General features: G+C 44.5%; 1 long non-coding RNA gene across 2 annotated transcripts in view; it reads left to right on the top strand.

Moving 5' to 3' along the window:
- Positions 1-311: 311 nt before the first annotated feature.
- LOC147124043 (uncharacterized) overlaps positions 312-13,853 on the top strand; it is a 37,516-nt gene continuing 23,974 nt past the window's right edge. The window contains exons 1-2 of one of the 2 annotated variants that reach the window (XR_015075745.1): positions 312-3,191; positions 5,533-5,678. This is a non-coding gene — a long non-coding RNA (uncharacterized LOC147124043). Of the gene's footprint in view, positions 3,192-3,537; positions 3,678-5,532; positions 5,679-13,853 lie in introns of those variants that run through there. The other variant, XR_015075742.1, reaches the window with a different exon arrangement.

The following is a 13,853-nucleotide window of genomic DNA, read 5'->3' as shown; positions in this document are numbered from 1 at the left end:
GAGTGTTTAACGTGTCCGTATTCCTCTGTCTATGCTACGGGAGGCATTAACCTGATCATTTGAAATGGTTAATATTTCCAACAAAATAGAGGCCAAAGTTAAAAAGGAATTTAATTCCAACACGTTAAGCAGTCGTACTCTTTCCATTCACGATGTCAGGTCAAGGCCCTGATCTTATCTCCACTGTCATTTTTTAAACCCCCATGGTTACAAAGTTTTCCAATTAAATCGAAATGATGTCAGGCACATTGCACAGTGTGCAGATGCAGCCACTGTTATGCATATTGCATGTGTATCACCTGAAAGCTGTAGTACATGACTTGTACAGGAAACCCAGGTCTAGATTATTGAGAAGCCAGACACATAAACACCTGCTCCTCCATCACGGACACAGCTTCTCCTGCTCTCCAATATCAACAATGTAACATCGTGATGTGCTGACAAAAAGGTGATAATGATCTCCCTGACAATCAATCATTGTCCTCGGTAAGTGGAAAATGTTCACTTTGAAACTTACCTCTCCTTGTAGATGAAATGACAAAAGCGAATGAGGCTAGGGACAGGATATTGCAGTGTTTCAGCGTACCTGTACTAATAGACCATTGTTTGAACCTGGTGCCCTTTTATTCTTACTTTGCCTTTGACTTTACCATATTTTAAAATTACAGTATACATTTTCAGGGCCTTTTGTAAATCTTTACTGAACTAACAATATTAAATACATTACTGTACATTGATTGTTCTGAGTTTCTTTTTTTTTTGTTTTGTCATAAATTTGCTTTAACATTCTTTATTATTTAACTGTCCTAACTACAAAATTTAAGCCTCCGATTTACATATTTGGTTAAGTCTTAATTGGAGGAAACTGAGTAGGAAAGTGAGGTAGCAATTATTTATCATCCACAACAGCATCCGAAAGTAAAGTCAACGCATTGGACCCTATTTGCTGAGTGTCAGTTATCTTCATAGTGGCAAAGGTGGAAAGGTAGTGGTACTTTGTGCTAAATAGCTGTTTTTTGACAGTTTAATAGTGTGGTGAATTTCCTGATGCAGGTCTCTCTCAACAGTAAATGTTTACTACCAATAAATTAAAAACACCAATAAGATCAAATTTTAAGGTCCCTGTTAAGATAGACTTGCTGATTTAAGTGAAAATATATGCCTATTCTGTAGTCCCCTTGTTTCGACCATTTATTTCCACGTTATTTTTGTTTCAGAAACAATAGTATTATGAAATATCTACTGTATATATTTTGCTTCAGTGCAAATCTGAATGATTATACAGTATATTGGGCTGTTAGTGTAACCTCCACTGCATAAGCTCAAAGTAAAAGGGCAACCAGCTCACTGTTCTCATTTGTTGCACACACAAGTCTATAGACTGCGAAGACAAATAATGTTAGGAGAATCCCCCAACTGTAACAGTAAACTTTCCATTGCCTGTGGTACGATCCAGAGATAATCCTGTTCGAGGTTTCAGTTATAGGCAGCAGAACATACAGCTGCTCTAAATCAGAATCCCCAGGCCACTGTGTCACCCTATTCATTTGTGTTGTCATCTTCATCCCCTGAGGCCTCTTGATTTGGTGCATGCAATAGACTCATCTGTGGATCCACAAGTATTTTTTGCCTAAATATTTAAATTTAGACTATGCATTATGTGCAGATGTTTTTACCTCACTTATTAATTCATGCCACTCATTAATTCATATATTGCAGACAGGGCAAGTCATTTTGGATACAGGACACCCGAGGTTTAATAAGACTCAACTAATGCTTGCTGGCATGTATACAGAGTAGACTTTAAAAGGACATCACGATGCTGATATAATTTATTTCTAAACTAAAACAGACAACAGATATTGTTTACACAGCTTACCAGACCCAGCAATGGATTCCAGTGCAGACATGATGTCATCCTCATTTTGGAGAATGAACGGTTAAGCCAGCATCTTCTTAGATCTCTGGAGTGATTACCTAGGTGCCCTGCTGTACAGTTGATTTGCATTTGCTACCACGCTCTAGTTTATCACTGGTAACCCTCCTTGGAACATGAAGCCATGTTCTACAGTGCTTTACAGCTCTCTGTATTTTTGCATAGTCATCGTTCGTCCTTTGATATCGAAGAAGAGGGCCAGAGTATCACCTCAATTAGTTCTTTGACGAGCGACGAGGCCTGTTGTTATACGTAAAGAGTGTCCGCAGATTGAACAGTGGATCGCCAAGTTGGGCATCTTGATGAGACTTCCTCAGCTGCTGTTTACATTTCACATCAGCAAAGTAACTTACTATTTTTTGCTTAGTAACTTACTCGACAAAAAATCTCGCATCTTTTAATGGCCCTCCGTTACTAGTGTCATCATTGTATTATAAAAGAATACATTTTGGTTTATTGTATAACCAAAGCTCTGCCTCGCTATGTCTGTTTTCTGTTGTGACTTTCTTCCTTTTACTGCCACCAGTGCAATAAATCAGCTGTATTTGCGCAGACTAAGTGGCTTGTTTCCATTCATCAAGGCAATAAATGTGAATACATTTCAATTTAATTCTGATCAGACGGCCTCATGTGATGTTAAAGGTAAGCTGAAATTTGGTCGATCTGAAAGTGGATTGTGATTTGCACAGTGGTGGCTGTGTTCAGTTATTGCTTCAAATCTCATCAAAATGCTCCAGACCCAACTCTTAGAAAATAAAAACATTAGGAACAGGAATGGGACATTCAGACCACGAGCCTGCTCTACCATTCAATTAGATAATAGAACCTATTGCTACTAATTGGATGAAAATGTTCACAATGGAGAATGTCACCATTGTTTTGAGGTCAGTCAAAACTTGCCATTTTGAAGTTTCTGTCTCCCTTTTCCAGGTCTTACTAGATGACATGACAACTGTGGTTGAGAACATGGATAAGTGAGCACCACTTGCCAAACTCTTGAGCCAGCTGCAAGGACATGAGGGATTATCGTAACAATCGGAGAGTGGCTCTTCACGATTCACCCTCTGATTTTCACTCTGCTCATAGGGATGTGTTTGGCCTCCAGATGACACCTCTCCACATCAACACAGATTAAATCAGCCAGGCGTTGGAGTGCAGAACCACAGGCGTGAAGGCACATTGCACCATACAGCTGGTGCTTCGGCTCAATCCATCTCATCACCATTCTACTTAACCTCATTACAGAGACAGTTGGGTAAGGAAATGAAGGATTATGGTAACAACATTGAAAATCTTGTAGATTGCCAGAAGACTGAATTCCTGTCAACCACTATTTTTCCAGAGTTTAAACTTCAACTGAATATTACAAGTCAAATATTCCTGCTAAAGGAACTTATATATATATACACAAAATATTTTGTGAAAAAAAACTTAAACCTCATTTTACTAGGTTGTTGAATGACCTTAGAAGTGTTTCACCTTGCTTTATTTGCATGCATATGAGAGAGATCTGAAAAAGCCAAGCAAAATTGGTACTTACATAGAGTTACATAGGCCCCTATGTTGACAGGGGAGGGGCACGGGGTGGGGAGGGAGGAATTTTGGCGTGCTTTCCCCGCATGCGGTGGAGCTTTGCATTATTTTTCAAGCAGTTTCCCCACCCGGAAGCCAGCCTGATTGTTAGGTTTGGCTCCCAGAAGGACGGAGAACACTTCGGAGGAGGTTGCTGCTCCAGGAGCAGGTAGGGAGCCTGCAGTTAGGTTAGTGGTAGCGTGGGGGGGAAGAGGGGTCTGGATCTTTTGGTGGGGGGTTGGTGGTCGCTGATCCTGGGATGGTCTGATCGCAGTGGGGGGTCCGGTCCCTGATCCCCGGGGGTGGGTGGGGGGGTTGGTCCAATCGCAGGGGGATTCTTTACATCAGGGGCGGGGGGTTGCTGGCGGGGCCCGATCCCAGGGGCATCACCAATCGCGCGGGCGGCCCGATGGGGGACAGGGAAGAAGGTTAGCTTGCGACGCCGGTGGGTGAAGCACTCCTGCTCCCCCTGGCCCATAACAAGTGCTGGAAAGGCACTTACATTTTCCACAAAGCAGTCCTCGCCTCCCTTTTGCTGCTGCCAGGTTCCCTGAGGCCTGGGATACCCGACCGGCAAAGGTTAAACCTGGAAGCCAGGTTAAATATAAGGCATGCAGCCTCATTAAAGTATTTAAATTGCCAACCCGCTTCCTGGCAGCGGGTTGGTTGCCCCCCGTCCCACCTCCGTTTAAACCAGAAGTGGGCGGGTTTGAGGCAGGTTGGGGTGGGGTTTGAGATTTCTAAAACTTTAACATCCCATCCAACCCCAACCCACCCGTCTTTTGCGGTTAAAATTACCCCCATAGTCTAAAGCACAGAAACAGACCATTCAGCCCAACTGGTCTATGCCAACACACGCATCCTCCCACTCCTTTTCAGCTAAGCCCAGCAATATGTCCTTCTATTCCTTTCTCCCTCATGTGATTATCTACCTTCCTCTGGACTGCATCTATACTATTCACCTCAACTAATCTTTTGTTCCACATTCTTATCACTCTTTGAGTAGAGAAGTTTCTCTTGAATTCCCTATTCAATTTATTAATGACCATCTTATATTTATGACCCCTAGGCCTAGAAATTTGGTTGAGGCGCCAAGTTCGCCCGGGCGCTGATTTTTGCGCAGCGTTCGGAGTAATACCGATCGCCAGAAATTCAGTTTCAGCGCCCCTAGAGGGAGATGGGGCGAGGCTCTCCACGTCCCTCTTAGGGCGTTGAAACTGAATATCGCAGCGCAACGTGTCGCAGCGTGCGCTGCGGTACTGCAGGCCTTCCTCCCATTGTTAAGGGGGAGGGGCCTGCAACAGCGCGATCCCCGATCGCGAGTGCCGGCAAAAGAGCCCGGCACCGAGGAGAAGTGCCGGGCTCTCGGGAAACAGCCGGCAATGCTGTGGGGGGAGGACCAGGAGGCCGGGGACGGAGGTGCTGGCAGGCGGCCGCCCCGCACCTCCACCTTAACATGCGCCACTGCCGGCACAGCAAGGCCCCCTGAACCGGGCACGGGTAGCGAACGGCGCTACAGTGGCGTTCGCTACCAAATATCGCGATCGGGCGCTAATGGGGTGCTGCGCACACCGATGATGTCATCAGTGGCGGCGCAGCGCAACTGGCTAACGCCACCATTAGTGCCCCCGCTGAATATCACGGGAGGCGCGGCCAGTGGTGCTACAGCCACTGACTGCCCTCTTTAGGCGCTAATAGGTGGCGCTACATACCCAATTTCTCCCCTCTAGTTTTGGACTCACCCCCACCCCCCCCGCATCTTCTCCACGTGTACCAGAGGTTTAGGAGAATGGACTCCATTTAGTCGGCCTCAGAGCACAAATATAGGAAGATCAACTGTTACCATTGACACAGTTGCTCTCCATGTTTCAGGCATTTTACAAGTTCAGTAATTGTGTGCTTACAGATAGTATGTTCTCCCCGTATGAATAAGTAATTTCTCTTATTCCCATTATGCCTGTAAAAGAATGCAGTTGAGCAAATGCGTCTTGTTGTGAGTTGAATTATATTTTGTTTGCTTCAAGGACTGGAATTTCTAAGACACAAATGGTTGGAAACATTTATACAATGTCAATTTACACGGAATCGGAAGAGCATACTGTCACCTTTTTGTGCTGACCCACATCCTCATTAAATCGTTGTGGTCTGTAGGACATTTATTACACTCTGGGTAAGAAACGTCATTACCACTGCATATTTTTCGCTCTCTCTAAAATTATGTTCTGCAAAAATTATAATACTGAACCTTGTGAACAATGTGAACAAACTTTAGAGCTATATAAGCATGTCTCTTTTATCAGTCTCTCAACAGTCTAGTTTTGTTTTGAGTTGCGGTGCAAACAATGTTGCTATCGTTCAAAAATGTTGACAATTTATGCTAAATTATTACTACTTTTATATACTTAAAAAGGAAGCATTTGCAGGGCTATGGGGAAAGAGCAAGGGAGTGGGACTAATTGGAGAGCTCTTTCAAAGAGCCGGCACAGGTACGATGAGCCGAATGGCCTCCTTCTGTGCTGTATGATTCTATGATTTTATATATACATTATTGAGTATTATAATTACCATAGACTGTTTGTCAGCAATAGATAGCTCCCATAATTTGATCAAATGCTTCCGCTTGCAGCCTGACCATTTAATCCGTATATAAGCTATTTATTGCTTTGTGCTTTACAGACAAACATAAGAAATTGTTGAGTTAACTGCCTGTTGTGTGAAATAGTTCCCAGAAGGATCATTTTAAAAAGTGTATTTAAAAAATGGAATAAAATGTATTGTATTCCATTCCCACATTCTAAGGAGCAATGTGCACAGAATAAATCAACTCACAAAAGGTCTTCTTCTTAGGCAGTCCCTCGGAACCGAGGATGACTTGCTTCCACACTAAAAATGAATTCTCAGGTGACTGATGAGTCCAATGCGGGACCTACAGTCTCTGTCACAGGTGGGACAGACGGTGCTTGGATTGATGTGCGCTCCTTGAGCTGCTTGCGCTTGGCTTCCGCTTGCTCCCGGCGAAGAGACTCAAGGTGTTCAGTGCCTTACCGGATGCGTCTCCTCCACTTTGTGCGGTCTTGGGCCAGGGATTCCCAGGGTGTCACAAAAAGTAAGGAAGCTGTCTCTGAAATGTTGTATCACAATGACCTTGAAAATGATTCGGGTGTTTAGTCTACTAATGATTTTTTTTTTTTTTAATTAAAGGGAGTGTGTAGAGTAAAGGAGACTGCACATGGAGTTACAATTGAGAGGCTCAGATGATGGTATAACATACCTCAGAAACTAAATCACAATCAGTGGATTTTCTTGCCACATCACCTATTTTATATTGAAAAGCTTTTCTTTGATCACATTAACTGATTGGAGGCACCAGTTGAAGTTAAAGCAAATTTTAAAAATCTAAATACACCTTTTATTTATGTGGTGTCATATTCGGTTGTCGAAATGCATGAGAGTGAATTATTTTGGGAGTACAGTGACTTGTTATGTAGGCAAATGCAGCAGCCATTCTGTACCAACAAAGTCTCACAAACAACAAGGACATAAATGATCAGTTAATCTGCTTTTTTGGGTCACTATTTATTGAGGGAATGTTGGCTTGGACACCAACCGTGCTCCCAACATTATTTTTTGGAAAAAAAAGTTTCTTGAAGCATAATAAGCAAAGATACATACAAAAGAAAGAACAATTGTGATATTCCGTGTAGCACTATAGACATTTGGGTACAGGTAGTAAAAGGCAGTGTTACTTTTCAGTGCAGATAATATAGATACTTACTAGATTATACAGAGGTCATGCTAAAAATAAAACCTGATTATAGGGGCAAAATCCACATAGAGAGGCAATCATACACTATCCCCAAGCCACGAAAAATTGTCACCTTAGCGAAATGATTCTACTAACCAATAATCACACAAAGTGGCTTCTGTCACATGCATCGACTAGAATTTTGAATTGGCAAAAAAGATTACAGTGCTTGCTAACACTTATGCATCTGTGTCACAGGAAAGACTGTGAAGAATATCTTAAGGACAGCTGGAAGGAAAGCTGCAATGAAGTTTATGAATGGGGTGTAATCATCATCATTATTTCTGCACGATGGCCGAGCACAAAGTGCCTGCACTTAATGAATTTATCTCCTGCTAGTCTTGGGCTAGCTCAGCTACATCCTTCAATGACCGGCTGAGTTCTTCCAGATCTCTGTTGGCTTTGCGGCACCATCTGGCCCTCTGTCATGCCGGTCCATTTCACCTCTTCCCTTGTGGGTCCCAGTGTGAGGAGACATCGCGCTGAAATTCTGAGAACGTGCTCCAGTCACTCTGACTCATGTGAGTTTGTGTTCAGTGTCTACATGTATAAAAATACACTGACCACAATGTTCACTGAGCAGAATAATCACATCACACATTTTGCAGGAAACATAATGAAACCGTTTGAGAGAGAGGTTTATTGAATTATTACTCACCAGTAAAAGCATTTATTTCACTATCTATTATAATCTGCTCGTGTCATACAGTTGCAATTTACTACGTAATGCAAAATGGCTGCGGATTCCAAATGCCTTCAACAACAACGTGCATTTATATAGTGCCTTTAATGTAGGAAAATGGCCCAAGGCGCTTCACGGGAGATTAATCAGACAAAAAATTGACATCGGACCAAAGGAGGAGATATTATGAGGTGTGATTTCAAGCTTGGTCAACGAGGTAGATTTTAAGGAGGGTCTTAAAGGAGAGAGAGGTGGAGAGGCGGAGAGGTTTAGGGAGGGAATTCCAGAGCTTAGGTCCTTGGTAAACATAGAAGATAGGAGCAGGAGTAGGCCATTCGGCCCTTCGAGCCTGCTCCGCCATTCAATGAGATCATGGCTGATCATCCAAATTCAGTACCCGGTCCCTGCCTTCTCCCCATATCCCTTGATCCCTTTAGCCTTAAGAAATATATCCAACTCTTTCTTGAATATACTTAATGAACTGGCCTCCACCGCCCTCTGTGGCAGAGAATTCCACAGGTTCACCACTCTCTGGGTGAAGAAATTCCTCCTCATTTCAGTCCTAAATGGCTTACCCCTTATCCTTAGACTATGACCCCTGGTTCTGGACTCCCCGGCCATCAGAAACATCCTTCCTGCATCTAGTCTGTCCAGGCCTGACAGAATTTTATAGGTTTCGATGAGATCCCCTCTCAATCTTCTAAACTCCAGTGAGTATAAGCCCAATCGACACAATCTCTCCTCATACGTCATTCCTGCCATCCCAGGTATCAGCCTGGTGAATCTTCGCTGCACTCCTTCCATGGCAAGAACGTCCTTCCTCAGGTAAGGCGACCAAAACTGCACACAATACTCAAGGTGTGGTCTCACCAAGGCCCTGTACAACTGCAGCAAGACATCCTTGTTCTTGTACTCGAACCCTCTTGCTACGAAGGCCAACATACCATTTGCCTTCTTAACCGCCTGCTGCACCTGCATGCTTACCTTCAGTGACTGGTGTACAAGAACACCCAGGTCTCTTTGCACTTCCCCTTCTCCCAATCTATTACCATTCAAATAATAATCTGCCTTCCTGTTTTTGCCACCAAAGTGGATAACCTCACATTTATCCACATTATAGTGTATTTGCCATGTTTCTGCCCAATCACCCAACCTGTCCAAATCGTGCTGGAGTTTACCGTCATCCTCCTCACAGCATACCCTCCCACCCAGCTTTGTGTCGTCTGCAAATTTGGAGATATTACATCCAATTCCCTTGTCCAGATCATTAATATATATTGTGAACAGCTGGGGTCCTAGGACCGATCCTTGCGGTACCCCACTAGTCACTACCTGCCACTCGGAAAACGACCTGTTTATTCCAACTCTTTGCTTTCTGTCCGCCAACCAGTTCTCTATCCAAGTCAATACCTTGCCCCCAATCCCATGTGCCTTAATTTTGCACGCTAATCTCTTATGCGGGACCTTATCGAAAGCCTTCTGAAAGTCCAAATACACCACATCCACTGGTTCTCCCTTATCTATTTTACCAGTTACATCCTCAAAAAATTCCAGTAGATTAGTCAAGCATGATTTACCTTTTGTAAATCCATGTTGACTTTGTCCAATCCAGTCACTGCTTTCCAAGTGCTCTGCTATTACATCTTTTATGATGGACTCTAGCATTTTCCCCACTACCGATGTCAAGCTTACCGGTCTATAATTCCCCGCCTTTTCTCTACCACCTTTTTTGAATAGTGGGGTAACATTAGCTACCCGCCAATCCATGGGTACCGTTCCAGAGTCTATCGAGTTCTGGAAGATGACCAGCAATGCATCTACTATTTCTAGGGCCACTTCCTTAAGTACCCTAGGCTGTAGATTATCAGGCCCTGGGGATTTATCGGCCTTCAGTCCCATCAATTTTCCTAACACCATTTCCCTACAAATACTGATTTCTTTCAGTTCCACCCTTTCATCAGACCCTATGTTCCCCGGCATCTCTGGGAGGTTATTTGTGTCCTCCTTTGTGAAGACAGAACCAAAATATGTATTTAGTTGGTCTGCCATTTCTTTGTTCCCCATTATAAATTCCCCCGATTCTGACTGCAAGGGACCTACACTTGACTTCACCAATCTTTTTCTCTTCACATATCTATAAAAGCTTTTACAGTCAGTTTTTATGTTCTCTGCAAGCTTACTCTCCTAATCTATTTTCCCTTTCTTAATTAATCCCTTTGTCCTCCATTGTTGAATCCTAAACTGCTCCCAATCCTCAGGATTATTGCTTTTTCTGGCCAATTTATATGCCCTCTCCTTGGACCTTATGCTATCCCTAATTTCCCTTGTTAGCCACGGTTGGGTCACCTTTTTTGTTTTATTTTTATGCCAAACTGTGATGAACAAATTCTGTAGTTCATCCATTCGGTCTCTGAAGGCACAGCCACCAAAGGTTGAGCCATTATAATCAGGGATCCTCAAGAGGGCAGAATTAGAGGAGCGCAGATATCTCGGCCATGTGGGGGGGCGGGGGGAAGTAGTGGTGGGGCTGAAGGCGATTACAGAGATAGGAAGGGACGAGGCCATGGAGGGATTTGAAAACCAGGATGAGAATTTTAAAACCGAGACGTTGCTCAACCAGGAGACAATGTAGGCCAGCGAGCACAGGGGTGATGGGTGAACGGGACTTGATGCGAGTTAGGATACGGGTTTGTAGTAGAGAAAAGCCAGGGGTTATCTTTCAATTCCAGGGTGATCCTGGAACAGTGAGCAGTTTTGGCATTGGAGAGCAAGACCCGATAGTGCTTCAACAAAATTAACAGCAACAACAACTTACATTTATATAGCACCTTTAATGTAAGACTATATCTCAGACAGCTGAAGGCACGGCCTTTCCTATTTTTTTCCAATATGGAGAGATGATATTTTAATTTGCAGCTATCAAGGCACTTGAGACAGGCGCGTGGTGCGAAGTGCATTCAGTTTCTGCCCTGCAGAAATGCTGCAGTGCTCTTATGCTGGTATCCGAGCTGGTCTGGTTATTCATATATTTTCAAAATGACTGTGGGCTCTGCAGCATTCCTTTCTTTCCCCCCTCCCCAGACAGCTTCTTCAAACAGTAATGAGCATAGCGTAAGAATAAAAAAATGAAATTAAATATATTTCTAGCCAGCGACATTTCCCCATTCAAACCACGTCAAGAATTATTTGGAGGCGACCTTATTTTAAAGTGCAAAGACTGCTCCTTGCTTTTCAAATATCTGAGCCTATCCATTCCCTTGTGTGATATCAGTGCGTGAATGTTTAACACGTTCGTGCAACATTTCTTTGTCTGCCATTTTAAATCAGAGGTATTAGCCCGTTTGAAATGAATGGATTAATACCTCTGTTGAAAGGGCAGACAAATCTGTTGTACGATCAAATCACAGGCTTTACTTCCTAGGCTCTGGTCGTTGACTGGGACACCACAAGTTGGGGGGAGACATTTTTTTTAGCCAGTAAAGTTGCCTGTGTCACCAGCAACTGGCGTTAACAGCCGCTGAAGATGGCCACAACGCTAATGGAGCAAAATTCACCCAGGGGCGGGGGCGGGGGCGGGGAGATGGAGATTGTTGGCACAACGCTTACCTGCCATGCAATGCTGTCCTGGTGACGTTGCTGGAGGCATCCGACCCGAAGTTTGTGTGCAAGTGCAGCGTTCGAGCCTCGCACAGCCTCTGGAAGCGAGGCTGTGGAACGTGCAAGGAATTGTGGATAATGAAGAGGTCTGAGAACTAAAGGGGCCATGCACACTGAAACAATACGAATGAAAATGAAGTGAAACAATGCAGTTTTCAGCCCTTTCTGCCTTTAAAAAAAATATTTATCATTAAAAAGACCTAATGTGGTTATTCAGCACAAAGCTCAATTCCCTTCCGAACCTCAAAACATGGGAAAAATGCCTCGGCACGAACACAAATAGCTCAGCAACCCAGGGAAGGGGCACCCAGGGTCTCGCACGCAGCACTCCAGTGTTGTGCTGGGGGTCAACACTGCAAGACAGGCCCTCTACCCACAGGAGCCAGGAGACCCTCCAGAAAGAACGATGTGGGAGTACATCACTGAGGCCGTCACTGCCAGCACCTGGCTCCAGTGCCCAAAGAAGCTTCATGACCTCAGACCAGTGGTCAAAGTCAGTGAATGCATCGTCAAAAGCTGTCTCCTACCAACTGCACCACTAGCCTCACACACTGCTCACTGTACAACCTCCACCCCCAAACACTCATCTACCAACAATCTGCACCAATCATGAGGCACATCTCCCATTCCTAGCCTCACCTCACCTCACCTCCTTGGAGGAGACGGTGCAGGCCATTCTTGGTAGGAGCATGGCTGAGCCCTTGGCCAGCAGCAGGGTTGAAAGGATACAAGATGCTGGTATCCTCATGTTATTCTCCTTCTGGCATGCACCTCATGCTTTCCTGCCCTCCCAACAACAACTTGTATTTATATAGCACCTTTAATGTAGTAAAATGTCCCAAGGCACTTCACAGGAGTATTATAAGCCAACAAATTTGATACCGAGCCACATAATGAGAAATCAGGCCAGATGGCCAAAAGCTTGGTCAAAGAGGTAGGTTTTAAGGAGCATCTTAAAAGGAGGAAAGAGAGGCGGAGAGATTTAGGCAGGGAATTCCAGAGCTTAGGGCCCAGGCAACAGAAGGCATAGCCGCCAATGGTTGAGCGATTATAATCAGGGGTGCTCAAGAGGGCAGAATTAGAGGAGCGCAGATATATCGGGGGGGTTGTGGGGCTGGAGGAGATTACAGTGATAGTGAGGGGTAAGGAAATGGAGGGATTTGAAAACAAGGATGAGAATTTTGAAATTGAGGTGTTGCTTTACCGGGAGCCAATGTAGGTTAGCGAGCACAGGGGTGATGGGTGAACAGGACTTGGTGCGAGTTAGTACACAGGCAGCCGAGTTTTGGATGACCCCAAGTTTACATAGGGTAGAACATGGAAGGCCAACCAGGAGTCCGGTGGAATAGTCAAGTCTAGAGGTAACAAAGGCATGGATGAGGGTTTCAGCATTGGATCAGCTGAGGCAAGGGCAGAGACGGGCTATGTTACGAAGGTGGAAATAGGCGGTCTTAGTTATGCTGCGGATATGTGGTCGGAAGCTCATTTCAGGGTCAAATATGACACCAAGGTTGCGAACAGTGTGGTTGAGCCTCAGACAAATGTTAAGAAGAGGGATGGAGTCAGTGGCAAGGGAACAGAGTTTGTGGCAAGGACCGAAAACAATGGCTTCAGTCTTCCCAAAATTTAATTGGAGAAAAGTTTTGCTCATCTAGAACTGGAATTCAGACAAGCAGTCTGACAATTTAGAGACAGTGGAGGGGTCAAGAGTAGTGGTGGTGAGGTAGAGCTGGGTGTCGTCAACGTACATGTGGAAACTGACGCTGTGTTTTCGGTTGATGTCACCAAGGGGCAACATATAGATGAGAAATAGGAGGGGGCCAAGGATAGGTCATTGGGGGACTCCAGAGGTAACGATGCAGGAGCGGGAAGAGAAGCCATTGCAGGTGATTCTCTGGCTAGGATTAGATAGATAAGAGTGGAACCAAGCGAGTGCAGTCCCACCCAGCTGCAGGCAAGTCAAGAAGGATGAGGAGGAATAGTTTACCTTAGTCACAGTCACAAAGGATGTAATTTGTGACTTTGATGAGAGCCGTTCCGGTACTGTGGCAGGGGTGGAAACCTGATAGGAGGGATTCAAACATGAGAAAGATGGGCACGGATTTGGGAGGTGACAACACGTTCAAGGACTTGAGAGGAAAGGGGCGGTAGTTTTCAAGGACAGAGGGTTCAAGGGTTGGTTTTTTGAGGAGAAGGGTGAT

This window comes from Somniosus microcephalus, chromosome 1, assembly GCF_052327205.1.
Source record: "Somniosus microcephalus isolate GS21.2 chromosome 1, FLI_Smic_1.0, whole genome shotgun sequence".
Taxonomy (NCBI): domain Eukaryota; kingdom Metazoa; phylum Chordata; class Chondrichthyes; order Squaliformes; family Somniosidae; genus Somniosus; species Somniosus microcephalus.
Note: the sequence above shows the minus strand (reverse complement) of the source record. Positions and strands in the feature narration are given on the sequence as shown.